The 27,748-nt window shown below is 47.7% G+C and overlaps 1 non-coding gene and 6 pseudogenes across 1 annotated transcript; all 7 read left to right on the top strand.

The window, feature by feature from the left end:
• The first annotated feature begins 15,016 nt into the window (after positions 1-15,016).
• On the top strand, positions 15,017-15,136 carry LOC141270003 (5S ribosomal RNA; annotated as a pseudogene).
• A 933-nt stretch (positions 15,137-16,069) lies between these two features.
• LOC141269343 (5S ribosomal RNA) lies at positions 16,070-16,178 on the top strand (annotated as a pseudogene).
• A 605-nt stretch (positions 16,179-16,783) lies between these two features.
• LOC141270186 (5S ribosomal RNA) lies at positions 16,784-16,903 on the top strand (annotated as a pseudogene).
• A 1,650-nt stretch (positions 16,904-18,553) lies between these two features.
• LOC141268436 (5S ribosomal RNA) lies at positions 18,554-18,673 on the top strand (annotated as a pseudogene).
• A 921-nt stretch (positions 18,674-19,594) lies between these two features.
• Positions 19,595-19,713, top strand: LOC141266367 (5S ribosomal RNA). Its single transcript, XR_012320406.1, has one exon. It is a non-coding gene; the product is annotated as a 5S ribosomal RNA (ribosomal RNA).
• Positions 19,714-20,333: 620 nt separating this feature from the next.
• On the top strand, positions 20,334-20,453 carry LOC141269500 (5S ribosomal RNA; annotated as a pseudogene).
• A 931-nt stretch (positions 20,454-21,384) lies between these two features.
• Positions 21,385-21,503, top strand: LOC141268811 (5S ribosomal RNA; annotated as a pseudogene).
• The last annotated feature ends 6,245 nt before the right edge of the window (positions 21,504-27,748 follow it).

Here is a 27,748-nt window from a genome sequence, read left to right as displayed (position 1 = left end):
TTTAGCTGCATCTAGCCCGGAAAATAATTTTGGGGCTCCGAGATGCGCAAGACACATAAGTGCCTTCTTGCTGCACTACCTGCAGCATGACCCTCATATTGTCAGAATTCGAAGTAATCATGACTACTGGGTTGCCACACTCTTAGATCCCCCAAACTTTTCGATCAACCTTTTCATTTTAATAAAGACCAAAAAAATGGTCATTTTTGAAATTATAAGCATTAGCAGGTTGTTAGAAACTGAAATCAAACAGTTTTCAACTCAAAACTTTATTCGAGGTGATGTTACATTTTCACATAGGACCCCTTGTTCGAAAGGAGCTTCTGAACTCTCTCGTCCATTGAATTTGTCAGGTTTTGGATGGTTTCTGCTTCAATTGTTTTGCATGAGGACAGAATACCCTCCCAGAGCTGTTGCTTAGATGTGAACTGCCTCCCGCCATCATAGACACTCCTTTTAATGATGCTCCAAAGGTTCTGAATGGGGTAGAGGTCAGGGGAGCATGGGGGTCACACCATAAGTTTGTCCCCTTTTATGCCCATATCAGCCAGAGATGCAGATGTTTTATGTGCAGCATGAGATGGTGCATTATCATGCAGAAAAATGATCTTGCTGTGAAATACACGGTTCTTCTTCTTGAACCATGGCAGGAAGTGCTGTTTGAGAAAATCCACATACATTATGGAGTTCATCTTTAGCGCCTTCAGGGATCCTAAAGGGGCCGACAATCTCTCTCCCCATGATTCCAGCCCAAAACATTACTCCACCTCCTCCTTGTTGGCGCTGTAGCCGTGTTTGCGTGGGGTGACCATCAACCAGCCATCCTCCACTCCATTCATCTGGACCATCGAGCGCTGCACGGCACTCATCCGTGAACAAAACAGTTTTGAAATCAGTCTTCATGTAATGTTTGGCCCACTGGAGCCGTTTCTGCTTGTGTGAAGTGGATAGAGGAGGTCGACAGGATGGCGTATGCACAGCTGCAAACCTCTGAAGGACCCTGCATCTTGTTGTTCGGGGGACGTTGGAGGCACAAGCAGCTTCAAAAACTTGTCTGCTGCTATGACAAGGCTTTTTTGCCGCTGCTCTTTCAACCTGACGTAATTGCCTGTAGGAAAGAGTCCTCAATTTGCCCTTATCAGCACGCACACGTGTGTACTGTGAATGTTAGAACCTTGCTGTTAGGTTTTTTTTCCTTTGCTGGTCACATGACCTTGTTGGCCTATTTAGTCCTGCTCCGCCCTTCTGGCTTTGCTGGACTTCATTGTATATCTACTTTCTAGCTAGCCTGTGCTCTGTATCCAACTCTGTTAGTTTGCTTGGTCTACGGACCTCTTTGTTCTATCTATTTTGTTTGTTCGTCTGTCTGCTACTATTTCTGTTAGGAGGTGTCCCATATTCCTCCCAGTCCTTAGTACTTGTAGGGATTCCCTCCCCACATCTATAGGTCTTCGTACAGACTAGATTAGGACTTTAGCAGGTCTGATCGCAGGATCAGGTTCCCTGTTACATCGTAGGGATTCAGCTGAGTCTCATAGTAGGGACAGATCTCCTCTCTTTCCTTAGCTTTGGTAGCAGAACATAACAGTAAGTCCAGCCAGCAAATTCTCTAAGGAAAGATTTTTTTGTTCCATCATGGTGTCGGTTCAGGATTTGGCTCATCGCCTGCAGGGACTCTCTCTGGAGGTGGCCGAGCTCCGTCAGCACGTGAGTAACTGTCCTGGAGCACATTTCTTGGAGCCTAAGGTATGTTTGCCGGATTTGTTTTTTGGTGAACACCGAGAATTTTTTTCATTTAAAAATGCTTGCTTATTGTATTTTCGTTTGAGACCTAAGTCCTCTGGGGATGAATCCCAGCGCGTAGGGTTCATAATGTCACTTTTGCGCAAAGAGCCTCAGGAGTGGGCCTTTTCTTTGCAACCTAGTGATTCATGCTTCAGATCAGTGGATAGTTTTTTTTCTGCTTTGGGACTATTATATGATGATCCTGACCGTGTCGCATCAGCTGAGACTGAGTTGAGACGTCTAAAACAAGGATCGGGTAATGTGGAAAAATATTGTACACATTTTCGTCGTTGGTCCACTCAAACAGGGTGGAACGATTCTGCTCTGAAAAGTCTATTTCTTGCTGGGCTCAGTGAAAGGGTTAAAGACCTGCTAATTGCTTATCCTACACCTGAAGATTTGCAACAGGCTATGCAATTAGCTATACGGGTGGATAGAAGACTGCGTGCTAGGGTTAATGAGAGCAAATCCTCTGCTATGTCAGTTTCTGGTTATGATAATGTGTGTACTAACAGTGGTGAACCGATGGAGATTGGATCGGTGGCACCTCGCTCTCAAGAAAAAGACCGTCGTTTTTCGCAAGGCTTGTGTTTCTACTGCGGAAAATCTGGTCATTTGATTAAAGGCTGTGAGCTTCGTATGAAGAAAGAAAAAAAAATGGTCAGTCACGCCCGTTTTGCCTGTTTAAATTCCAAGGGTATATTTTTAGCTGCTTCCACGATTGCTCAGGAAAAATTAATGGAATTTCGGGTGTTTGTTGATTGTGGGTCTACACTGAATGTAATTGATGGGGGATTCGTGGAAAAACTCAATTTAAAACCTGAACCTTTGTCATCCCCCATTGCTGTGGTTTCTGTGGATGGCTCCCCTTTGAAGAATATTACTCTCAAGGTCAGTGAATTTCCTCTCACTATTAATGGTGTTCACCATGAGAAATTGGATTTGGTAGTGTTGAATAACTTGCCTTCTCCAGTAATATTGGGTTTGCCCTGGTTAAAATTTCACAATCCTGTACTGGATTGGTCTACCAGTGAAATTAAATCCTGGAGCCATAAATGTTATGACAAGTGTTGTAACGGGTGTATTGCAGCTTTGGATAGGGGAGAATTGCCTGTTCCTATTCAGGATTTTTGGAGAGTTTTTTCTGAGAAGGAATCGCAGGTTTTGCCTCCCCATAGAGACTATGATTGTTCTATTGAATTTGTCCCTGGAGCGACTCTTCCTAAAAGTCGTTTATTTAACCTTACCATTCCTGAGAGGAAGGCTTTGGAGGAATACATACAGACAAGTTTGGCCGCCGGTCACATTAGGCCCTCTAAGTCTCCTGTGGCGGTTGGATTTTTTTTTGTAAAAAAAAAGGACGGCGGTTTACGTCCTTGTCTGGATTTTCGTGAGATTAACAAAATTACGGTACGCAATCCTTACCCACTGCCATTGATTCCTGATCTGTTTAACCAGTTATTGGGGGCCAAGTGGTTCTCTAAAATTGACCTTAAGGGGGCATACAATCTGTTGCGCATGAAGGAGGGTGATGAATGGAAGACTGCTTTTAACACTCCTGTGGGTCATTTTGAGAATCTGGTTATGCCTTTTGGTCTCACTAATGCTCCTGCATTTTTTCAGAATCTGATTAATGACATCCTTAGACCTTTGATCGGTAAAAATGTGGTTGTGTATTTGGATGACATTTTGATTTATTCGCCAGATCTGGAGTCTCATTGGCGGAGCGTGCGTGAGGTATTACAGTTATTAATGGACAATTCGATTTTTGCTAAGCTGGAGAAATGTGAGTTCGCTGTACAGAGAATTAGTTTTTTGGGCTACATTATCTCCAGCAAAGGTTTTGAGATGGATCCGGTTAAGGTTCAGGCTGTGCAGGAATGGCCTAGGCCTATTGGTTTGAAATCGATACAGAGGTTTTTGGGTTTCGCCAATTACTATAGAAAGTTCATAAAAAATTTTTCTAGTATTGTCAAACCTCTGACTGATCTCACCAGGAAAGGTGCTGATGCGGTTCAGTGGTCTTCTGAGGCCATTGAAGCTTTTGTGTATCTCAAGGAGAGGTTCACCTCTGCTCCCATCCTTATGCAGCCTGATGTTACTAGGCCGTTTTTGGTTGAGGTTGATGCTTCCTCTGTGGGGGTTGGCGCAGTATTGTCTCAGGATAACGGGGATGGATTACATCCCTGTGCCTTTTTTTCAAAAAAATTTTCGGAGACTGAATTGAATTACGATATTGGTAATCGGGAATTATTGGCTATTAAACTCGCATTTGAACACTGGCGCCACTTCTTGGAAGGTGCGGAATTTCCCGTTCAGGTTCTTACGGATCATAAAAATCTGATATATCTTGATGCTGCCAAGCGCCTGAATGCCCGTCAGGCTAGGTGGGCACTGTTTTTCTCGCGGTTTAATTTCTCCGTTACTTACATCCCTGGTACTAAGAATGTAAAGGCGGATGCCTTGTCTCGCAGTTTTTCTCCCATAGTCGGTGCTGAGAAAGAGGAAAGCATTTTACAAGAAGGTGTTGTGATAGCTGCTTTAGACTCCGTTTTGGAAGATGAGATTCTTAAAGCTCAGGAGAATGCCCCATCTAACACTCCTCATGGGAGGTTGTTTGTGCCTGAGACCTTTAGGAGAGATTTGTTTGTTGAGTGTCACGAATCTCGGTTGGCAGGTCATCCCGGAATCTCTGAGACCAAGAGACTGGTGGGTCGCAGTTTTTGTTGGCCTGGATGGCAGAAGGAAGTCATTAAGTGGGTGCGCCAATGTACTATATGTGCTAGATCTAAGTCCTCACATACTCCTGCTGCGGGGTTGCTTTGTCCTTTGGAGGTCTCCAGTGCTCCTTGGACACATTTGGCTATGGACTTTATAACTGACCTTCCCCCCTCTGAGGGTTTTACTGTCATCTGGGTGGTCGTGGACCGCTTTAGCAAGATGTGTCACTTGGTTCCCTTCGTCAAACTGCCCTGCGCTAAAACTCTCGCTAAGGCCTTTGTCAAGGAAATTGTCAGACTTCATGGCGTTCCTACTGACATTGTTTCTGATAGGGGTCCTCAGTTCGTGCCTCGTTTTTGGCGTGCCTTTTGTGACAGGTTGGGAATTCATTTGTCGTTTTCGTCCGGATATCATCCTGAATCTAATGGCCAGACAGAAAGGAAAAACCAGGATGTTGAGCAGTTCTTGCGTTGTTTTGTGGCAGACAATCAAGAGGGGTGGTCTGAGTTTCTGCCACTTGCCGAATTTGCTCTGAACAATCATACATCTTCTTCTGCTGGTTGTTCGCCTTTTTTTTGTTGTTCTGGGAGACATCCGTCGTTTGGGTCGTTCTCCAAGTTGGGATCTGCCGTGCCTGAGGAGGAGAATTTTTCCGGTGATTTGGAAAGAGTTTGGACGGATGTGCGTGGCAATCTTCAGGAGGCCAACAGAAAATCTAAAGACTACTTTGATAGGAAACGACAGGAGGTTTTGTTCGCTGTTGGTGACATGGTTTGGTTGTCCTCTAGGAATCTGCGGTTGAGGATTCCTTCTAAGAAATTGGGTCCCAAGTTTGTAGGGCCCTTTAAGGTGCTTCAGGTTGTCAACCAATCTGCTGTTAGGTTGGAGGTTCCTACCTCCTGGAGAATTCATCCGGTCTTTCATGTCTCTCTGTTTAAAAAAGCTGTTGTGTCGGATGGTGACGCCTCTGCCTCTGTTCCTCCGGTGGTGGAGGACGGGGAATATGAAATTTCTCGCATCCTTGACTCTAGACGGTATAGAGGTAGTTTGCAGTATCTTGTGGCCTGGAAAGGTTTCGGACCCGAGGATAACTCTTGGGTGAGGTCAGATGATGTTTCCGCGTCCAGACTTATCAGAGCGTTTCACAGGAGATTTCCTGATAAGCCTGGTCCTAGGGGATCCGGAGGATCCTCTTAGAAGGGGGGGTACTGTTAGAACCTTGCTGTTAGGTTTTTTTTCCTTTGCTGGTCACATGACCTTGTTGGCCTATTTAGTCCTGCTCCGCCCTTCTGGCTTTGCTGGACTTCATTGTATATCTACTTTCTAGCTAGCCTGTGCTCTGTATCTAACTCTGTTAGTTTGCTTGGTCTACGGACCTCTTTGTTCTATCTATTTTGTTTGTTCGTCTGTCTGCTACTATTTCTGTTAGGAGGTGTCCCATATTCCTCCCAGTCCTTAGTACTTGTAGGGATTCCCTCCCCACATCTATAGGTCTTCGTACAGACTAGATTAGGACTTTAGCAGGTCTGATCGCAGGATAAGGTTCCCTGTTACATCGTAGGGATTCAGCTGAGTCTCATAGTAGGGACAGATCTCCTCTCTTTCCTTAGCTTTGGTAGCAGAACATAACAGTGAATCAGCTACATACTTCTTGATTGCCAAGACACTTCATCCTGATCATTGCACAATGTTGATTGTAGTCATGCCTTGACCTAAACACTCCACAATTTGTTGCTTCTCAGCAGCCGACACATCCTTTTTCTTTCCCATTTTGGCAGAAAATGTAGGCTGCTTAATAATGTGAGAGAGCCTTCTTAAGTAGTCTTGCCTTTCATTGGACACACCTGCCAAACTAATTAGCACAGGTGTCTGCAATTGCTTACAGTGATATAAAGAGCCCTGACACACATCACCATCACTGAGTTTAACTGACAAACAAACAAATTCTTCCCTTATCACTCCTAAACACTTTTTGCATAATAATTTGGAACGCGGTGTACATGTGCTTTTCCACAAAACACCAGTGGTTCACGTAGTGAATCTTACAGTTCTAACTTGCCAACCGTGGTCTGTATGGAATTGTTCAATAAAGGGCCCAAAATTAAGATAACATAGATGGGAGAGGTCTCTATGAATAGGAATTCCTAAGTATTTGATACCCTGTGAGGGCCAGGCAAAGGGAAAGTTGGACTGGATGGAATCCTATATGGATTTAGGGAGGGAGACATCGAGGGCCTCAGACTTCGCTGCATTGATTTTAAAATTTTACCATGTAACAAAGTGATCTATTTCAGCCATAACAGCAGGGATGGATATATGTGATTGAGTGATATATACTAGGACATCATCAGCAAATAGAGAGCACTTGTACTCGGTGCCTCCCACCTCAATCCACCTAATATTGGGGTTATGGCGAATTGATGAGAGCAGGTGCTCCGTCACTAGGATGTATAAGAGAGGGGACAGAGGACATCCCTGCCTTGTCCCATTGGTGATTGTGAAAGGTGATGAAAATGTTCTGACGCACCCCCTGGGCCTTGGGACACCCGGAGCCGGACCCTTTTTGGTGGATGCTGGTGGTTGTAGTCTTCGTGGCGGCGATCCGGTTCCGTGGCTCAGGGCGGTCAAACCAGTGGCGGAACTATTTATGTGGTTTTGATGTTTAAATGTCCGACTACGCCACCCGTGGATTGCGGTCAGAGTGAACCGCCGCTACAGGGCAGACCGCTAAGGCTGGTGTTGTGGGTGCAGCAGAGCGTAGCATAACTCCCCACGGGAGGAGTATAGCCTCAGGGCAGTGTATGCGGAGGATGGGGGTGATAGTGCAGGGCAGCAGCAGTAACGACACGGACTCAGTGATGCAGTTCAGGGCCTTTACTCACAGTTCTTATTATCCAGACCACGTCTGCAGGTAACGGCTGCCCACGTCGTACTGTGCTCACCAGGTGAGGGGCTCAGACAACTCCCAGATAACTTTGGAGCGCTTCACAGGAAGCCCTTTGTGTGTCCTTTGTCTGGCCTTTCTTACCAACACTTCTGTCCGGCTGCCTTGGGCCTCCTCTTGGTAAACTTGGCGCCAGTTTCCCTGACCCTATGTGGTGCCTTCCTAGCGGGTGGAGCAAGGGGCTGCGCTACATAAAATGTCAGAGCCTCCGGTTTCTAGCTGAGGGTCGTTTCCTGCCTCCACTAGTTCGGGGACCGGTCTCCCCCTTTGGCCTGACCCCTCCACGCAGATGGATTCGGGCGTGCGGTGGCGACTCGCCCGTCCGCACCCCTGGGATCCCTTCATTCCTCGTTCCTGGAGCCTTCTCCGCTCCTCTTCCTTCCTTCTCCCTCTTGCAGGCCTGGGCCTCTGTTACTAGGCCCGCCTCCGGAGCAGAGATCATGCAGAGCCCCTGCTCCCTGCCACTTCTGCTCAGACTTCTCTGCACTGAACTAAGATGGTGCCCACCTTTTATACTCCCTTCTCAATGCACCCAGGAACTGCTTCCTCCCTGCTCCTGCACTGCAGGGTTCCCCTTCCTCAGTGTTCCCTCCCCCCACTCCAGCCAGGGACAGGGACTGTCGTGCCCATCTCAGGGGCATATTGGTCGCCCTGCCCCACGGCAATGTGGTGTAATGCATGCAGGTGTCGGGTCCTGATCCACACTCCATCCTTATCTGAGAGTGAGATATCACACCTCTGGGTGAGGTGCAATACGTCTGTAGCAACCGAGCCCTCGGTGCTACAGTTCCATTTATCTTCAGCCTAGGTGACGTATTGTGATATAGGGCCGTGATTTTGGCTATAAAAGGGTCCCCTAGACCCCTACCCCAAGCTTTTTAAGAGAATCATATATGGCGTGCCAGGACACTCTATGGAATGCTTTCTCAGCATCCAACGAGAGTATCTACTTACAAATTTTTAACTGCATCTAGCCCAGGAAATACTTTGTGCCTAGTAGCAGTGTCTGCTAGTCAGCGGATTATCCCGGCTGTTAAGCAAGCTACAGCACCTGTAGTTTGGACACTTAATTTTTTCAAAGGAAATGCTTCGGGACCACGGGATACTCAGTGAAGAGCATCAGGAGGCACCCCAAGGCATAGGGGCTGGGACTGGCACTAGGATGCCTTGCGGTGGACAGCCGAGCTCGATCCTTATAAAAGCTTTTTAACTGCAGCAGCTTTAGTGGACGCTACTGGAGCTGGAATTACGCGGCTGCTGGCATGAGACTTGCCCTCCAATAGATCGTTGTAAATGGATTTAAAGTGTATTCATTCAAATTAGAGGGACAATTTAAATTAAAAAGCTTAGAGCTGCCTCCACCACAGGGGGGCTCTCTCGACCCACCAGCGGACAGGCACCAGTATTGGGAGAGGGGGGCTGGCCGTCAGGGTTCACCGCGGCTCTGGCACAAACCCGGCGACACGGAGGTGGCACGGGCAGGAGCGGACTGGCCGTCTCGGCTTCTCACTTTTTGGATTTTAGAAGGGCATGACATGCCTATATCTGTGTCTCCCCCTCCTTTTACTCCTCCACCTCTTTTCTTTTCGCATGACTATATGTACTTGTCACTTTTCCATGTGTTAGTTGTGTCTTCTGAGCAGTTTGTCAGCTTTTGGACACCTTTGAAGGTGTTTTCTATGTGTTTCTATGTGTTTTTGTTTGCCTGCCATTGGTTTTAACGGTGTTCGAAGGTGTTCGACGAACAGTTCGACGAACAGTTCGGCGAACACACGGGTGTTCGACGAACCGAACCGAACTCGAACACTACGGGGGTGGCTCAACACTAGTGGCAAGCAAGGCAAGAGCAGAGTGGAAACCGCAAGAGCGGCAAGCTAAGCAGGAGCAGAGCGGAAACCGCAGAGCGGTAAACAAGGCAGGAGCAGAGCGGAAACCGCAGAGCGGTAAACAAGGCAGGAGCAGAGAGGAAACCGCAGAGCGGTAAACAAGGCAGGAGCAGAGCGGAAACCGCAGAGCGGCTAAGTAGGCAGGAGCAGAGCGGAAACCGCAGAGCGGCAAACAAGGCAGGAGCAGAGCAGAAACCGCAGAGCGGCAAACAAGGCAGGAGCAGAGCAGAAACCGCAGGAGCGGCAAGCAAGGCAAGAGCAGGGCAGAAACCGCAAGAGAGGCAAGCTAAGCAGGAGCAGAGCGGAAACCGCAGAGCGGTAAAAAAGGCAGGAGCAGAGCGGAAACCGCAGAGCGGTAAACAAGGCAGGAGCAGAGCGGAAACCGCAGAGCGGTAAACAAGGAAGGAGTAGAGCGGAAACCGCAGAGTGGTAAACAAGGCAGGAGCAGAGCGGAAACCGCAGAGCGGCAAACAAAGCAGAGCAGGGGGGACAGGGCTCTGTTCACACGGAACAGACAGGAAGAGAAAGGCAGAGCCAGATACCCACAGGGTACTTGCAGTGAAGTAGCGAGTGGACCACAAACTCACAAACGGGAGTACAGAGACAACAAGCAGGAGTTAGGTACGAGTTCAGACTCTGCAGAAAAAGGAAGGGAACGGACATAGAGGCAAAACAGGTAAAGGATAGGAGAGAGTTCAGACTGGAACTGAGTGTACGGAGGAGACCGACACTGCAGCGGGATACAGGAGCGGGTCTGGGAATACGGCCCCCAGAGAGGCGGGACGAACAGGCAAGGAGCGTGTTCAGACAGGACAGACAAGATACAGGAGCGGGTCTAGGTAATCGGCCCCTAGAAAGCGGGAGGAACAGGCTAGGAGCGTGTTCAGACAGGACTGGAAATACAGCCTCCAGGAGAGGCAGCAGGCAAGAGTACACAGACAGGACTCAGTTCAGACACGGGAACTGATACCGCAAGGCAGGAGACATAGACAGGACTCAGTTCAGACACGGGAACTGATACCGCAAGGCAGGAGACAAAGACAGGACTCAGTTCAGACACGGAAACTGATACCACAAGGCAGGAGACATAGACAGGACTCAGTTCAGACACGGGAACTGATACCGCAAGGCAGGAGACAAAGAACGGGACCTGGCACCTTCAGAGTGCAAGCACACACTGAATGAAACACTATGCTCAGGCAGGGATAGATGGGAGCAGCTGAGCTATATACCAGGTGACAGACAGCAATAGGCTGAGGGCGCACAAGGGGTGTGACCCACAGCAGGTACAAAAAGCAGGAAGTGATCGGGCGCCGCCCTTAAGCAGCAGAAACAGACACAAACAGACAGCATGGAGGGAAGCCAGAGAGACATTCTGGACAGGAGATCAAGTGCGCGCTCTTGCACAGTGGGAGATGGACCACTATGCAAGGACGCCGCCAGGTATGTTACAGTACCCCCCCCTTACTCCCCCTCTTCTTCAGGCCTGCCAGAATCTCCCGCAGGGAATTTGAGGGCCAATTCTTCCCTTTGAAGAGATCACTTCCACTGTCCACCGGAAAAACTGGTCTCCTCTGGGTAGCTAGGATGCTACCTCCCATCCAGCCACCCTTAGCAACAGACGAAATGGGTGGAGTACCAGGAACAGCACACAAGGAAGTCTCACTCCACATACTTTCAGGTGGCATCCCAGAGGGTACAGGAGACAACTGGAAGTCCTCCACCGGGTTGGAGGGGGACAGAGACTTGGGGGTAATCTCTGCTTCGAGGTACATCTTGTCAAGCTCACAGGAAGAAATAGACGGGTTATCAGGTACAGGATGAGGAAAAGTCACTGCCTCTTTGTTATCTGGTGGTACCCCGGAGGATTCAGGAAACAACTGGAGGTCCTCCGCCGGGTCAGAAGAGTGCAGAGGCTCAGAGAAAACATCTGCTTCAGAGTACACAAGGTTGGACTCACTGGACGAAGCAGGCGAGGTATCGGGTACCGAGTATAGGAAAGTCTCTGTCCATTCACCACCAGGTGGCACCCCGAAGGGTTCTGGAGACAACTGGCGGTCCTCCGCCTGGTCAGAGGGGTGTAGAGACTCACGGGTAACCTCTGCTTCAGAGTACACTAGGTCGGACTCACTGGACGAAGCAAGCGAGGTATCAGATCCAGGATATAGGAAAGTCTCTGTCCATTCACCACCAGGTGGCACCCCGAATAGTTCTGGAGACAACTGGAGGTCCTCCGCCTGGTCAGAGGGGTGTAGAGACTCATGGTTAACCTCTGCTTCGGAGTACACTAGGTTGGACTCACTGGACGAAGCGAGCGAGGTATCAGGTACAGAGTATAGGAGAGTCTCTGTCCTTTCGCTACCAGGTAGCACCCCGAAGGGTTCAGGAGACAACTGGAGGTCCTCCGCCTGGTCGGAGGGGTGTAGAGACTCGGGGGTAACTACCACTTTGGGGTACCCATTGTCAGGCTCACAGGACAAAGCGGACAAAGTATCGAGTACCGGGTGTAGAGAAGTCTCTCTCCATTTGTTATCGAGTGGTATCCCGGAGGATTCAGGAGGCAACAGGGGGTCCTCCACCAGGTAGTAGAGGTGCACAGACTCTGAGGTAACCACAGCTTTGGAGCATCCTTGGACATGCACACCGGTTAAAGTGGGTGAAGCATCTGATGCCGGGTGCAGGAAGTTCTCCTGTGTAGGAGTCTGGATGGGCAGAAGTCTCTTCGGGCAGGAGAACTGGTGCATTACCCACGCACATTACCCGTTGGGGCTTCTCCGGGATACAGGGAGATGAAGCTTCAGTAGGGACTTCAAGGTTGGGGTCAGGAGGTCTCAGGGAGGACAGACCCTGGCGTGACGGCTTGCCTCTACGTCTAGCACGTCTGGACTGCCTCTTGAGGTTGGGAGAAGTATTCCGGAAAGCATAGTCACCCTGTGAGGATTCTGGGTGGGCAGTAGTCTCATTGGGCTGGAGGACTATTGCGCTACCCACACACATTACCCATCGGGGCTGCTCCGGGATATTGGGAAGTGAAGCTTCAGCAGGGGCTTCAGGGTTAGGGTCCTCGAAGACCACACGAAAGGCCACCAGGAAGGCCTGCAGGTCAAAGACGACAGGATCCCATGCTTCCCATAGTGGGGTGACCCATTTCAAGGCATCACCCGCTAGGTAGTCAATCATAAAGGCCACTTTAGCCCAATCGGAAGGAAAATAGAGAGGGTAGGCCTTAAAGTGTAGCATGCATTGCTCCACAAATGCACGACACTGTCTTGGATCCCCATAGTAACGTGGCGGATCCGCAGGAACGAGAGCTGATAGATCCATCTGGACGGTGCGTAATTCGCCTGGAACTCAGCTAAGGGAAAAAAAAAATTATCTATTTATTTTTAATGCATGTATTCACTAGAAAACGTCTCAGAGAGCGAAGGCCGTGGGGCTCAACGGGAACCATGGCCTGAGCATGCTGCTATGCACACGCCCGGACTGACTGGCGTGTGCGGGAGTAGTGGTTCCACTGGACCATGAACCGGAGAGTGCCTAGAGGGGCGTGACTAAGTATCTGGCCGATCCAACCAAGGTGGCACGACGGCATACGACGCCAGTGCACCAAGGAGAAACCGGGCAGAGGGACCAGGTGCTACTCCAGGTCAAACTCCGGACACGGGGATTGACCCACACAGGGATTACTGGAACAGGCAGGTTAGGCTGGCACAGACTGGTGGATATAAGCGAACACGGCAGGTAAGCAGACGGGTGGATACAGGCGAGTATGCAGGCGGGGAGGTACTGGCCGAAAGGATGGGCTGGAGCACAGAGAGGACAAGACCCAGTACAGACTGGGTCACAGAAACAGAACCGCAGATACAGTAGCCAAACACAGCAGAGAGGGAATGCCCGAAGCGGTGGGCAAGAGCAGAGCAGGACGGGACTGCCGGAGCAGCGAGCGCAAGCAGAGCAGGACAGGACTGCCGGAGCAGCGAGCAGAAGCAGAGCAGGACAGGACTGCCGGAGCAGCGAGCAGATGCAGAGCAGAAACCGCAGGAGCGGCAAGCAAGGCAAGAGCAGAGTGGAAACCGCAAGAGCGGCAAGCTAAGCAGGAGCAGAGCGGAAACCGCAGAGCGGTAAACAAGGCAGGAGCAGAGCGGAAACCGGAGAGCGGTAAACAAGGCAGGAGCAGAGCGGAAACCGCAGAGCGGTAAACAAGGCAGGAGCAGAGCGGAAACCGCAGAGCGGCTAAGTAGGCAGGAGCAGAGCGGAAACCGCAGAGCGGCAAACAAGGCAGGAGCAGAGCGGAAACCGCAGAGCGGTAAACAAGGCAGGAGCAGAGCGGAAACCGCAGAGCGGCTAAGTAGGCAGGAGCAGAGCGGAAACCGCAGAGCGGCTAAGTAGGCAGGAGCAGAGCGGAAACCGCAGAGCGGCAAACAAGGCAGGAGCAGAGCAGAAACCGCTGGAGCGGCAAGCAAGGCAAGAGCAGGGCAGAAACCGCAAGAGCGGCAAGCTAAGCAGGAGCAGAGCGGAAACCGCAGAGCGGTAAACAAGGCAGGAGCAGAGCGGAAACCGCAGAGCGGTAAACAAGGAAGGAGCAGAGCGGAAACCGCAGAGCGGTAAACAAGGCAGGAGCAGGGCGGAAACCGCAGAGCGGCAAACAAAGCAGAGCAGGGGGGACAGGGCTCTGTTCACACGGAACAGACAGGAAGAGAAAGGCAGAGCCAGATACCCACAGGGTACTTGCAGTTAAGTAGCGAGTGGACCACAAACTCACAAACGGGAGTACAGAGACAACAAGCAGGAGTTAGGTACGAGTTCAGACTCTGCAGAAAAAGGAAGGGAACAGACATAGAGGCAAAACAGGTAAAGGATAGGAGAGAGTTCAGACTGGAACTGAGTGTACGGAGGAGACCGACACTGCAGCAGGATACAGGAGCGGGTCTGGGAATACGGCCCCCAGAGAGGCGGAACGAACAGGCAAGGAGCGTGTTCAGACAGGACAGACAAGATACAGGAGCGGGTCTAGGTAATCGGCCCCTAGAAGGCGGGAGGAACAGGTTAGGAGCGTGTTCAGACAGGACTGGAAATACAGCCTCCAGGAGAGGCAGCAGGCAAGAGTACACAGACAGGACTCAGTTCAGACACGGCAACTGATACCGCAAGGCAGGAGACATAGACAGGACTCAGTTCAGACACGGTAACTGATACCGCAAGGCAGGAGACAAAGACAGGACTCAGTTCAGACACGGGAACTGATACCGCAAGGCAGGAGACATAGACAGGACTCAGTTCAGACACGGGAACTGATACCACAAGGCAGGAGACAAAGAACGGGACCTGGCACCTTCAGAGTGCAAGCACACACTGAATGAAACACTATGCTCAGGCAGGGATAGATGGGAGCAGCTGAGCTATATACCAGGTGACAGACAGCAATAGGCTGAGGACGCACAAGGGGTGTGACCCACAGCAGGTACAAAAAGCAGGAAGTGATTGGGCGCCGCCATTAAGCAGCAGAAACAGACACAAACAGACAGCATGGAGGGAAGCCAGAGAGACATTCTGGACAGGAGATCAAGTGCGCGCTCTTGCACATTGGGAGATGGACCACTATGCAAGGACGCCGCCAGGTATGTTACACTCGCCACCAAGCGATCCTGAGAAAGGCTGGCCGGGCGATGGATCAAGCAGCGTCTACTGGCAATACCACCTTGGATACGCCAATTCTCGTCTGATCTCGGAAGCAAAGCAGGGCTGGGCTCAGACAGTACTTTGATGGGAGACCTCCTGGGAACACCGGGTGCCGTAGACCATTTTGATAACGTTTTGCCCTACTGCCCAGCTCGGCTAGCATGGAACGGCGCCTTGCCGTACACCGACCTTAAGTAACTTAGATGATGGAAGCCCCAAGGCCTCTGAGCCAGTTGGCAGCTAAGTACGCTACCCCGCCGCCTTCACGCAGGCCTGACACCGAGCTCCTTGTCACGGCTAGGAGTGCTTATTGACTCCGCAGCTCGCCGTCTGGAAATGATGGCATTAAAAGCACCCGGGGCCGTGAAGGGGCCAGGCTTTCAGCAGGTGCCCAGGGAAGGTTTTGGATGCCGGCCGCCTAGCGAGGGCCAGCAGAAGTAACATGTATCTCTGCAAAGAAGCTTGTGTAACCAAGCCAGACGGCTGACAAAGAGCTAACCTCAGTGCAAGGAAGGTGCGGAAGGAATTGGGGAGGGGGGGGGTGATTCCTGATAGGGCCCTGAAATCATAAAACAGGCAGGAGAGTCTGACGCATGGTGACGGAGAGGTTGTAGGGGCAGATAGGGGGTGTTGTCACGTGCGAGCACGTGTGCATGCTGGCTTGTGTGTGAGAGTGCGCTTCCTAGGTGTGGCGCGCTGCATACAGTCAAAGGGATTGTTCCCTTTCATTAAAAGTTAATCCCCGGCTGCAGGCTATTAGAAAGCAACTAACCGCGCTCTACTCACCCTACCCGGGTCTACCAGTGAGTCTCGCCTCTGCTCCCGGCCTGTGGCATTGGCCGTGAAGCTGACGTTCCGTCGACAGCGCTGCAGCCAATCAGTGAGCTCAGCGGCTCTGAGTGGGGCGTTGTGTCTACAAGACCTTTTAAGGAAGCTAGCAAAAAAATTGAAGAGAAGGGAAAGCACAAAAGGACCTGGTCTTGCTGAGCACTGGAAAGGGCAGCCGGCAGCCAGACGTCAAAGTAGAAAAGGAGCAAGTGAGAGGCTTGTCTCTGTCTACGGCCACACCATACTGAACACGCCTGATCTCGGAAGCTAAGCAGGGTTGGGCCTGGTTAGTACTTGGATAGGAGACCGCCTGGGAATACCAGGTGCTGTAGGCTTTTACTTTTTCCTTCTTTCCACCAGCAGGGGGCACTCTCTTCTATGGCTTTTTTCCATTCCCTTTCACAAGTGCACACATTCATTCTCTTTTCTTTTTTCATTTGCTTTCTCTCTTGCGCTATTTCATCTCTGCAAAATACCAGCATCCTTCTGATCACCGTGGGCCTCCAGCATTGTTGCTTCTTTACTTTTAATACTAGGACCAGCGTCTCCCGCGTGGCTGGAGGCAACCACAGGTAACCCCAAGCAGAAGACCTTTGCAGGCAACACGACCCTCCCCCCTGAAGAGCAGCTCAAAGTCACTGGCAACCATCTCACCCTCTTCCTTCATTCACCCCTGGACGTCTCGCTCCGCCCCCAAGTTACGGGTCCAGCTTGCTCTTTCTGTCACATTACCGCGATGAAGGGTTTAGCCTGCAGGAGACCCTGCGCCGAGACATTTTTGAAGACACCTGATGCGGCGGGTGAATCACTGCTAAACAAACCACACCTGTAGGGACGGCACAGCCTTTGCATGGACCCTTCGGAGCCCGCCCCGTCACGGCCAGATTGCTTGCCACCAAGCGATCCTGAGAAAGGCTGGCCGGGCGATAGATCAAGCAGCGTCTACTGGTCTTATCACCTTGGATACGCACGATCTCGTCTGATCTTGGAAGCAAAGCAGGGCTGGGCTTGGACAGTACTTGAATTGGAGACCTTCTGGGAACACCGGGTGCTGTAGACCATTTTGATGACGTTTTGCCCTACTGACCAGCTCGGCTAGCATGGAACGGCGCCTTGCCGGACACCGACCTTAAGTAACTTAGATGATGGAAGCCCAAAGGCCTCTGAGCCAGTTGGCAGCTAAGTACGCTACCCCGCCGCCCTTCACGTTGGTCTGACACCGAGCTCCTTGTCACGGCTAGGAGTGTTTATTGTCTCCACAGCTCGCCGTGTGGAAATGATGGCGTTAAAAGCACCCGGGGCCGTGAAGGGGCCAGGCTTTCAGCAGGTGCCCAGGGAAGGTTTTGGATGCCGGCCGCCTAGCGAGGGCCAGCAGAAGTAACATGTTTCTCTGCAAAGAAGCTTGCGTAACCAAGCCAGACGGCTGACAAAGAGCTAACCTCAGTGCAAGGAAGGCAAGGAAGGAATTGGGGAGGGGGGGGGGGTGATTCCTGCTAGGTCCCTGAAATCATAAAACAGGCAGGAGAGTCTGACGCATGGTGACGGAGAGGTTGTAGGGGCAGATAGGGGGTGTTGTCACGTGCGAGCAGGTGTGCATGCTGGCTTGTGTGTGAGAGTGCGCTTCCTAGGTGTGGCGCGCTGCAGACAGTTAAAGGGATTGTTCCCTTTCATTAAAAGTTAATCCCCGGCTGCAGGCTATTAGAAAGCAACTAACCGCGCTCTACTCACCCTACCCGGGTCTACCGGTGAGTCTCGCCTCTGCTCCCGGCCTGTGGCATTGGCCGTGAAGCTGACGTTCCTTAGACAGCGCTGCAGCCGATCAGTGAGCTCAGCGGCTCTGAGTGGGGCGTTGTGTCTACAAGACCTTTTAAGGAAGCCAGCAAAAAAATTGAAGAGAAGGGAAAGCACAAAAGGACCTGGTCTTGCTGAGCACTGGAAAGGGCAGCCGGCAGCCAGACGTCAAAGTAGAAAAGCAGCAAGTGAGAGGCTTGTCTCTGTCTACGGACACACCATACTGAACACGCCTGATCTCGGAATCTAAGCAGGGTTGGGACTAGTTAGTACTTGGATAGGAGACCGCCTGGGAATACCAGGTGCTCTAGGCTTTTGCTTTTTCCTTCTTTCCACCAGCAGGGGGCACTCTCTCCTATGGCTTTTTTCCATTCCCTTTCACAAGTGCACACATTCATTCTCTTTTCTTTTTTCATTTGCTTTCTCTCTTGCGCTATTTCATCTCTGCAAAATACCAGCATCTTTCTGATCACCGTGGGCCTCCAGCATTGTTGCTTCTTTACTTTTAATACTAGGACCAGCGTCTCCCGCGTGGCTGGAGGCAACCACAGGTAACCCCAAGCAGAAGACCTTTGCAGGCAACACGACCCTCCCCCCTGAAGTGCAGCTCAAAGTCACTGGCAACCATCTCACCCTCTTCCTTCATTCACCCCTGGACGTCTCGCTCCGCCCCCAAGTAACGGGTCCAGCTTGCTCTTTCTGTCACATTACCGCGATGAAGGGTTTAGCCTGCAGGAGACCCTGCGCCGAGACATTTTTGAAGACACCTGATGCGGCGGGTGAATCACTGCTAAACAAACCACACCTTTAGGGATGGCACAGCCTTTGCATGGACCCTTCGGAGCCCTCCCCGTCACGACCAGATTGCTCGCCACCAAGCGATCCTGAGAAAGGCTGGCCGGGCGATGGATCGAGCAGCGTCTACTGGCCATACCACCTTGGATATGCCCGATCTCATCTGATCTCGGAAGCAAAGCAGGGCTGGGCTCAGACAGTACTTGGATGGGAGAACTCCTGGGAACACCGGGTGCTGTAGACCATTTTGATGACGTTTTGCCCTACTGCCCAGCTCGGCTAGCAAGGAACGGCGCCTTGCCGGACACCGACCTTAAGTAACTTAGATGATGGAAGCCCCAAGGCCTCTGAGCCAGTTGGCAGCTAAGTACGCTACCACGCAGGTCTGACACCGAGCTCCTTGCCACGGCTAGGAGTGCTTATTGACTCCGCAGCTCGCTGTGTGGAAATGATGGTGTTAAAAGCACCCGGGGCCGTGAAGGGGCCAGGCTTTCAGCAGGTGCCCAGGGAAGGTTTTGGATGCCGGCCGCCTAGCGAGGGCCAGCAGAAGTAACATGTTTCTCTGCAAAGAAGCTTGTGTAACCAAGCCAGACGGCTGACAAAGAGCTAACCTCAGTGCAAGGAAGGTGCGGAAGGAATTGGGGAGGGGGGGGGGATTCCTGCTAGCGCCCTGAAATCATAAAACAGGCAGGAGAGTCTGACGCATGGTGACGGAGAGGTTGTAGGTGCAGATAGGGGGTGTTGTCACGTGCGAGCACGTGTGCATGCTGGCTTGTGTGTGAGAGTGCGCTTCCTAGGTGTGGCGTGCTGCAGACAGTCAAAGGGATTGTTCCCTTTCATTAAAAGTTAATCCCCGGCTGCAGGCTATTAGAAAGCAACTAACAGTGCTCTACTCACCCTACCCGGGTCTGCCGATGAGTCTCGCCTCTGCTCCCGGCCTGTGGCATTGGCCACGAAGCTGACGTTCCGTCGACAGTGCTGCAGCCGATCAGTGAGCTCAGTGGCTCTGAGTGGGGCGTTCTGTCTACAAGACCTTTTAAGGAAGCCAGCAAAAAAATTGAAGAGAAGGGAAAGCACAAAAGGACCTGGTCTTGCTGAACACTGGAAAGGGCATCTGGTAGCCAGACTTCAAAGTAGAAAAGCAGCAAGTGAGAGGCTTATCTCTGCCTACGGCCACACCACCCTGAACACGCCCAATCTCATCTGAACTTGGAAGCTAAGCAGGGTCTGGCCTGGTTATTACTTGGATGGGAGACCACCTGGGAATACCAGGTGCTGTAGGCTTTTGCTTTTTCCTTCTTTCCACCAACAGGGGGCACTCTCTTCTATGCCTTTTTTCCATTCCCTTTCACAAGTGCACACATTCATTCTCTTTTCTTTTTTTCATTTGCTTTCTCTCTTGCGTTATTTCATCTCTGCAAAATACCAGCATCCTTCTGATCACCGTGGGCCTCCAGCATTGTTGCTTCTTTACTTTTAATACTAGGCTCCTTTTCACCAGGACCAGCGTCTCCCGCGTGGCTGGAGGCAACCACCGGTAACCCCAAGCAGAAGACCTTTGCAGGCAACACGACCCTCCCCTCTGAAGAGCAGCTCAAAGTCACTGGCAACCATCTCACCCTCTTCCTTCATTCACCCCTGGATGTCTCGCTCCGCCCTCAAATTACGGGTCCAGCTTGCTCTTTCTGTCACATTACCGCGATGAAGGGTTTAGCCTGCAGGAGACCCTGCGCCGAGACATTTTTGAAGACACCTGATGCGGCTGGTGAATCACTGCTAAACAACCACACCTGTAGGGACGGCACAGCCTTTGCATGGACCCTTCGGAGCCCGCCCCGTCACGGCCAGATTGCTCGCCATCGAGCGATCCTGAGAAAGGCTGGCCGGGCGATAGATCGAGCAAAGTCTACTGGCCATGCCACTTTGGATACGCCCAATCTCTTCTGATTTCGGAAGCAAAGCAGGGCTGGGCTCGGACAGTACTTGCATGGGAGACCTCCTGGGAACACCTGGTGCTGTAGACCATTTTGATGACGTTTTGCCCTACTGCCCAGCTTGGCTAGCATGGAAAGTTGCCTTGCCGGACACCGACCTTAAGTAACTTAGATGATGGAAGCCCCAAGGACTCTGAGCCAGTTGGCAGATAAGTACGCTACCGTGCCGCCTTCACGCAGACCTGACACCGAACTCCTTTCCACGGCTAGGAGTGCTTATTGACTCCGCAGCTCGCCGTGTGGAAATGATGGCGTTAAAAGCACCCGGGGCCGTGAAGGGGCCAGGCTTTCAGCAGGTGCCCAGGGAAGGTTTTGGATGCCGGCCTCTTAGCGAGGGCCAGCAGAAGTAACATGGTTCTCTGCAAAGAAGCTTGTGTAACCAAGCCAGACGGCTGACAAAGAGCTAACCTCAGTGCAAGGAAGGCAAGGAAGGAATTGGGGAGGGGGGGGTATTCCTGCTAGGGCCCTGAAATCATAAAACAGGCAGGAGAGTCTGACGCATGGTGACGGAGAGGTTGTAGGGGCAGATAGGGGGTGTTGTCACGTGCGAGCATGTGTGCTTGCTGGCTTGTGTGTGAGAGTGCGCTTCCTAGGTGTGGCGCGCTGCAGACAGTCAAAGGGATTGTTCCCTTTGATTAAAAGTTAATCCCCGGCTGCAGGCTATTAGAAAGCAACTAACCGCGCTCTACTCACACTACCCGGGTCTATCGGTGAGTCTCGCCTCTGCTCCCGGCCTGTGGCATTGGCCGTGAAGCTGACGTTCCGTCGACAGCGCTGCAGCCGATCAGTGAGCTCAGCGGCTCTGAGTGGGGCGTTGTGTCTACAAGACCTTTTAAGGAAGCCAGCAAAAAAATTGAAGAAAAGGGAAAGCACAAAAGGACCTGGTCTTGCTGAACACTGGAAAGGGCATCTGGCAGCCAGACTTCAAAGTAGAAAAGCAGCAAGTGAGAGGCTTCTCTCTGCCTATGGCCACACCACCCTGAACATGCCCGATCTTGTCTGATCTTGGAAGCTAAGCAGGGTCAGGCCTGGTTAGTACTTGGATAGGAGACCTCCTGGGAACACCGGGGGCTGTAGACCGTTTTGATGGCGTTTTGCCCCACTGCCCAGCTCAGCTAGCATGGAACGGCGCCTTAACGGACACCGACCTTAAGTATCTTAGATGATGGAAGCCCCAAGGCCTCTGAGCCAGTTGGCAGCTAAGTACGCTACCACTCAGGCCTGACACCGAGCTCCTTGCCACGGCTAGGAGTGCTTATTGACTCCGCAGCTCGCTGTGTGGAAATGATGGCGTTAAAAGCACCCGGGGCCATGAAGGGGCCAGGCTTAAAGCAGGTGCCCAGGTAAGGTTTTGGATGCCGGCCGCCTAGCGAGGGCCAGCAGAAGTAACATGTTTCTCTGCAAAGAAGCTTGTGTAACCAAGCCAGACGGCTGACAAAGAGCTAACCTCAGTGCAAGGAAGGTGCGGAAGGAATTGGGGAGGGGGGGGTGATTCCTGCTAGGGCCCTGAAATCATAAAACAGGCAGGAGAGTCTGCCGCATGTTGACGGAGAGGTTGTAGGGGCAGATAGGGGGTGTTGCCACGTGCGAGCACGTGTGCATGCTGGCTTGTGTGTGAGAGTGCGCTTCCTAGGTGTGGCGCACTGCAGACAGTCAAAGGGATTGTTCCCTTTCATTAAAAGTTAATCCCCGGCTGCAGGCTATTAGAAAGCAACTAACCGCGCTCTACTCACCGTACCCGGGTCTACCGGTGAGTCTCGCCTCTGCTCCCGGCCTGTGGCATTGGCCGTGAAGCCGACGTTCCGTCGACAGCGCTGCAGCCAATCAGTGAGCTCAGCGGCTCTGAGTGGGGCGTTGTGTCTACAAGACCTTTTAAGGAAGCCAGCAAAAAAATTGAAGAGAAGGGAAAGCACAAAAGGACCTGGTCTTGCTGAGCACTGGAAAGGGCAGCCGGCAGCCAGACATCAAAGTAGAAAAGCAGCAAGTGAGAGGCTTGTCATCTTTCCTTGGATCCTGGCTGGTAAATCATGTTTTTGTCCAGCATGTGTCCAGGCCTACATGTCATCTGCTTCTCAGCATGAAGATTCTGTGTCTTGTGGGGTGGGCAGAGCAAGAGAGCCCCCCCCTTTCTGTACCATGGGCTTTTATAGCCAGTCGTATGGACACCTGTTCTACATATGGTAGTGAACCAAAAATACACACACAAATAGCGCATGTCAACTAGACACGATGGCTGAGGCATAGAACTCAGAAAAATGATTATCGATTAACATTCCAAATGAATTTCCATAATTAACCATTTTACATTTCCCCCTTTTTGAGAATAAAAGGACTTTAACTGAAATTTCTCAAAAGAAGATACATTCATCAATCATTTTTTCTTTCCTTCTTCCTTGGCAATATCATTAAATTTCCATAATAATAATAATAGTAATAATAGTATCAATATCGGATTATTGTTATATAATGATGTGAATTCATGTTATGGTAAGCCGTGACTAATATTCATTTAATATGTAGAATTATACTTCCCTATATCGAAATTGAAGCAATCGCGGGTTCAATCGTCATCATCTGATGTCATCGGATCGTCGTCTCGTCTTCTTCTTGGTTCTTTTATAACACAGTCTTTAGATGAAAACTCCTTTGAAATAAATTACAGCATGTAGATATTGTACAGTCCATAATTGTGTTCATTATTGTTCAGTCCATAAACTGTACTCTTTATTAGAAAGATCATGTGTGTCAGTTGATAAGAAAACAAAGTCCATGGATGAAATGTAGCTTTAATATCTGTGCAGTGTCACCTGGACTTACGTTGGATCGTCTTTGGAATCTTCCGTGTATCCGCACTGGTCTCGTGTCACTTTTGGAACAGATGTGACGTCTTTGGTCAGTAAAGCAAGGGTTAACTTGACACTTTCCTGCTTTATATAGCACCATAACCAGTACTCAGTCCTTTATATACAGGACACATATGCCAGGTATTACCTGTTCACCAGCTTTCATTGAAGCATTGAAGGTGATAAGAAACCACTGGAACGTGATGAAACTTGAACATAACACAGTACATATAGGATCATCGTCCTCTGCCGTCCTGGTGATCAGTGGTGTGAATTGTATTGTATGTAATGGACACAGTCTATTATAACACTCAGCATTCACACCTGTTACCTTCTGAGACGTCCGGATATCAGTTGCTTCTTCTTGTAACTTTTGAGAATCTCTTTGATTTATAAAAATTAAAAGTCTTTATTAAGATAGAATTCATAATTGCGATGTCTTGATTGAAGTCTTCATTCCCTAATCTGATACCAAATCTGGCAGTTTTTCCTAACCTATAATATCACAGCGTACCATAGCAAACAGTAACATCCATCTAATTATTATCAAAATATTAAAATAAATTATGTTTGGAATAATAAACAATAATAGATAATAATTCATTATCAATCAAGTTCTCCATATGATAGAACATTTTTATGTCATAGGTGTAATTACCTTTTCCAACCCATAGGTGTCAGTGTATTTTGAAAAAACAAGTTTTTATATCTTTATTAAACCAATAATATCAAAGAATGTATACTCCTGAACCAAAATGAATAAATATATGAATGTATGAATGAATGAATGAATGAATAAATGAATGAATGAATTGTTGTGTTTACTCAGAAAATGTAAACATTTTTTTCCTTAGCAATATATATTTAATGAAGCAATACTCTTGTATTAGACATTACTTTATTAAATATTAATGTGTTTTCTCAATTGAGATATTGAACTGAAATAAAATCAAATGAGAATTAAAAAATGAAAAAATAGAAAAATAAGAAGTATAAAGTAAGAATAAAATTTTAAAAATGAAAAATAAAATTAAGAGTAAAAATAAGAATAAAAATAAAAATAAGGCCTTTAAATTTTAATGACAAATGCAGAGTAATTATATTCTCCATAAAAAATACCCTTATATCTCCATTATCTGGATGATTTCATATTTGTCATAACCTTGTACCACCAAAAAATATTAAATTATGCAACTTTGCATGTAATACCCTTCTTAATTATACCATAGTACCTTATTATTATTTCTTCTTTATTAAAATGTGTGGAAAATAAGTATTGATCAAAAGTGATTATGTAATCAGGATCAAAAACACATTTTCCCCCTTAATACCAAAAATATTATTTTATAAAATTTATGTATATATCAGAACCAAATTAAAAATAATTATTCTTCTAGAAATATTGTGCATAAATTTCATATCGATGAGTATCATAGATTTGACTAAAGAGAGGTGTGTACCTATTTAGGTAACCATTAAAAATAATATTATAGTTATTCAAGAATATTATCATGTGGAAAATTATTCTAAATATAAATTTGCTTTGTAAACCATTTTGATGTGTGGTTGCCCTTATCCACTATTAGTTAAATCAAGAAATAATAATTATTAAAAAAATATAGAAATATACATATGTAGATAATACCTAATTATGTATTATAATTTCCTCAGAATTAAATATATTTTTGTACCTTCACATAAAGAAACATTTTTTTTTTTCAAACATACAAACATACGAGGCCTCTGTCACATCAATCACACTTAGCAGCTGCTGATTTACTCATCTGTCACCTTCACTCTGACATTCACAGATCTGTTCAACTCAAACATTCCACATATGAAGTTTTAGATAAATATATATATATATTTAACCCAAAATTGTTGTATCCAAATTTATTAATGCGCATTGCCATATCAATTGAATATCTTTATATTTCTTTGAATATTCCCCAAGTACATATTATATAATATGGGAGTAAGTCACTGGAATTTCAGACACTTGAAAAAACTCTTGTCTTAGATTCTTTTTTCACTGGCTGCCCGGTCTTAAGTTACATCAGTTGAAAATAGAATGAATGGGATCCTATACTATTAGCTCAAAGTTCAAAGGCCGCAGCTGTCACACGTCATGCTGTAAAGCTACTTTAATTTGCACGAACACTTCATGCACAGAAAATATTAGCAACACAAAAGAATTAATAAGTATTACATATATATTATAGTTCAACTAGATATATTGTTATTATTTTAAAATGTTATACACATAAAATCATGCAATTTTTTCACTTCCTGTGTGAATAAAGAAATAAATCCATTTTAGAGTTCTTTGATCAAATCCTGCTTTGGAATGAAAACTCTAAGGAAATATAAGAAAATAAAATTAAATATCAAATTCATACAGAAACAGAATTATTTAAATATCTTATACATATATTGGTTGGTTCTAATGTAATTCAAAATATTGCTACTTAAATTTATATATATGAAGTTTTAATTTATTAATTAATATATATATATATATATTTTATAAACGTATATATAAATACAATTATACGCAATCTCTACTTAGACAAGTGTATATATATATATATATATATATATATATATATATGAACTATTAGAAACTATGTAACTACAATTTTACTGTATAAGATTATAAATAAATATTGAGACATTGTATTACATTTTGATACAACATTATAATTACAGTTTTTCCTTAGCCACTCCCTAAACCAAATCTTCTGTCTCTCTCAAATATCTCCAGGAACGCCCTATTTAGGAAAGACATTTTTCTATCCTTCAAAACCTCAGAGAACTGCCTGTTCTTCTGTCCACATTCCATGACGTCACTGTGAGTTGGTCGTCTCACCTGTCTCTGTCCATCAGTTTCAGCCATTTTCCTTTTTAGAGAATCACAGTTCTGACTGAGAATTAACTCATTCTGTGGAAAGATGGATCTTTGCACTGGCTGATATGGCTTATAACATATATGAAATCTTCTGCGTATTTGATAGAGTTCACTATGGGGATGACTCAGTCTAGAAGAGTTTGATATTGGCTTTTGGTAAGATTTTACCTTTCCTGGTTTTATAAATTTAGCTTGATTTATTTTCTTTTCACGATTCTCATGTTTTCTAACAAAATCCAGCATCTGCGCACATTCAAATAATGAATTTTTTTGTGATGCCATAACTTGGGAAACTGAATTTAGGAATTTGAATTTTTGTACAAAAGTTGTTATCATATGTTGTACTTTTCCATTTTTGATGAGAGCTTTGTACAACCGTTCAAATATGGACATGAATGTATATGTACATTCGTTCCTACCAATCCTTAGTTTCTGCAGATCTTCTATGTTGGGAAAATCCTTTGTGACACAATAAATCAAATATCTTAATCTGTCCAAATCATTTTCCCATCCATTAGGAGAGTCATTTTCACAGGGCATTAAATGTAAACGTCTGGACAATGTCACAGGAATCCATATTTTAAATAATTGATTCCTCTCCTCATTGGATAAATCAAACTTATCAGAGAAGCTCTCAAATGTCTCTGAATTTCTACAGGCATGGATTTTGACATCAGATTTTGGCATGATTTTGTATAATTTCAGCAAATTTTTCCTCATTTTAATTTGGAGTTGAGCCTGGGTAATTCCAGAATTCTCTGATATTTTTAGTGGCTCTTGTACGTCTGTTCCTCCTACGTCACTCACGTCTCCTCCCACATCACCTAGTATGTCGGTTTCTCGTATGTCAGTCATGTCTCCTCCCATGTCAGGTTTCTGTATGTCCGTCTCTTGGTCAGACCCAAGGTCACCTTCAGTTACAGACACGTGTCTTACTTCTTGTTCATTTTCCACATTACAGTCAGAATCAGTATCACCGTCTGACACTTCTACACTATTTTCCTGCTTAGAAATCTCTAACACAAGACTATGAAAAAAATCTACCAAATGTAGAATATTTCTCAATTTCTGTTTGTCTCTATTTACCAATTTAGAAGTTAACTGTAAATTCTGCAATTCACATTCTTTGTATAAACTGAGCCACAAAACTTCTATGTCATCTCCTACATTAACTTTGAAATTAATATTACTTTGTTTAGCAAAAGAAGAAATTATATCCATATTTTGCTTACCTTAAGATTTCTTGGCTTCTCTTTATCAGCAAGTCCTGTCTTCAGTTCGTCTGATTCTTTTCCTGTGTGATTCTGTTCCTTGTTAGTACCTCTGCTTCCTGTCTTTCCTCAGTCTGTAGGTCCTTTCTGCTTCTCGTGACAAAATAGTGAATTTACTGACACGTGAACAACAGCTGTTCAGCTCGTCAGGACTCCCCCCTTGTTCACGGAAGAAATTCACTTACTTAATTTAAAAAACAAAAAAACAGGACTGGCTGGCTCACCATTGTAAAATAATACTCTTCCTGTATTATTTTTTTCTACTGAGGACTTCTCAAAGTATCAATATCACGATATTCTTAT

This window comes from Phyllobates terribilis, unplaced genomic scaffold (genome assembly GCF_046119375.1).
Source record: "Phyllobates terribilis strain yellow unplaced genomic scaffold, ASM4611937v1 Scaffold_4__5_contigs__length_816908805, whole genome shotgun sequence".
Taxonomy (NCBI): Eukaryota; Metazoa; Chordata; class Amphibia; order Anura; family Dendrobatidae; genus Phyllobates; species Phyllobates terribilis.
Note: the sequence above shows the minus strand (reverse complement) of the source record. Positions and strands in the feature narration are given on the sequence as shown.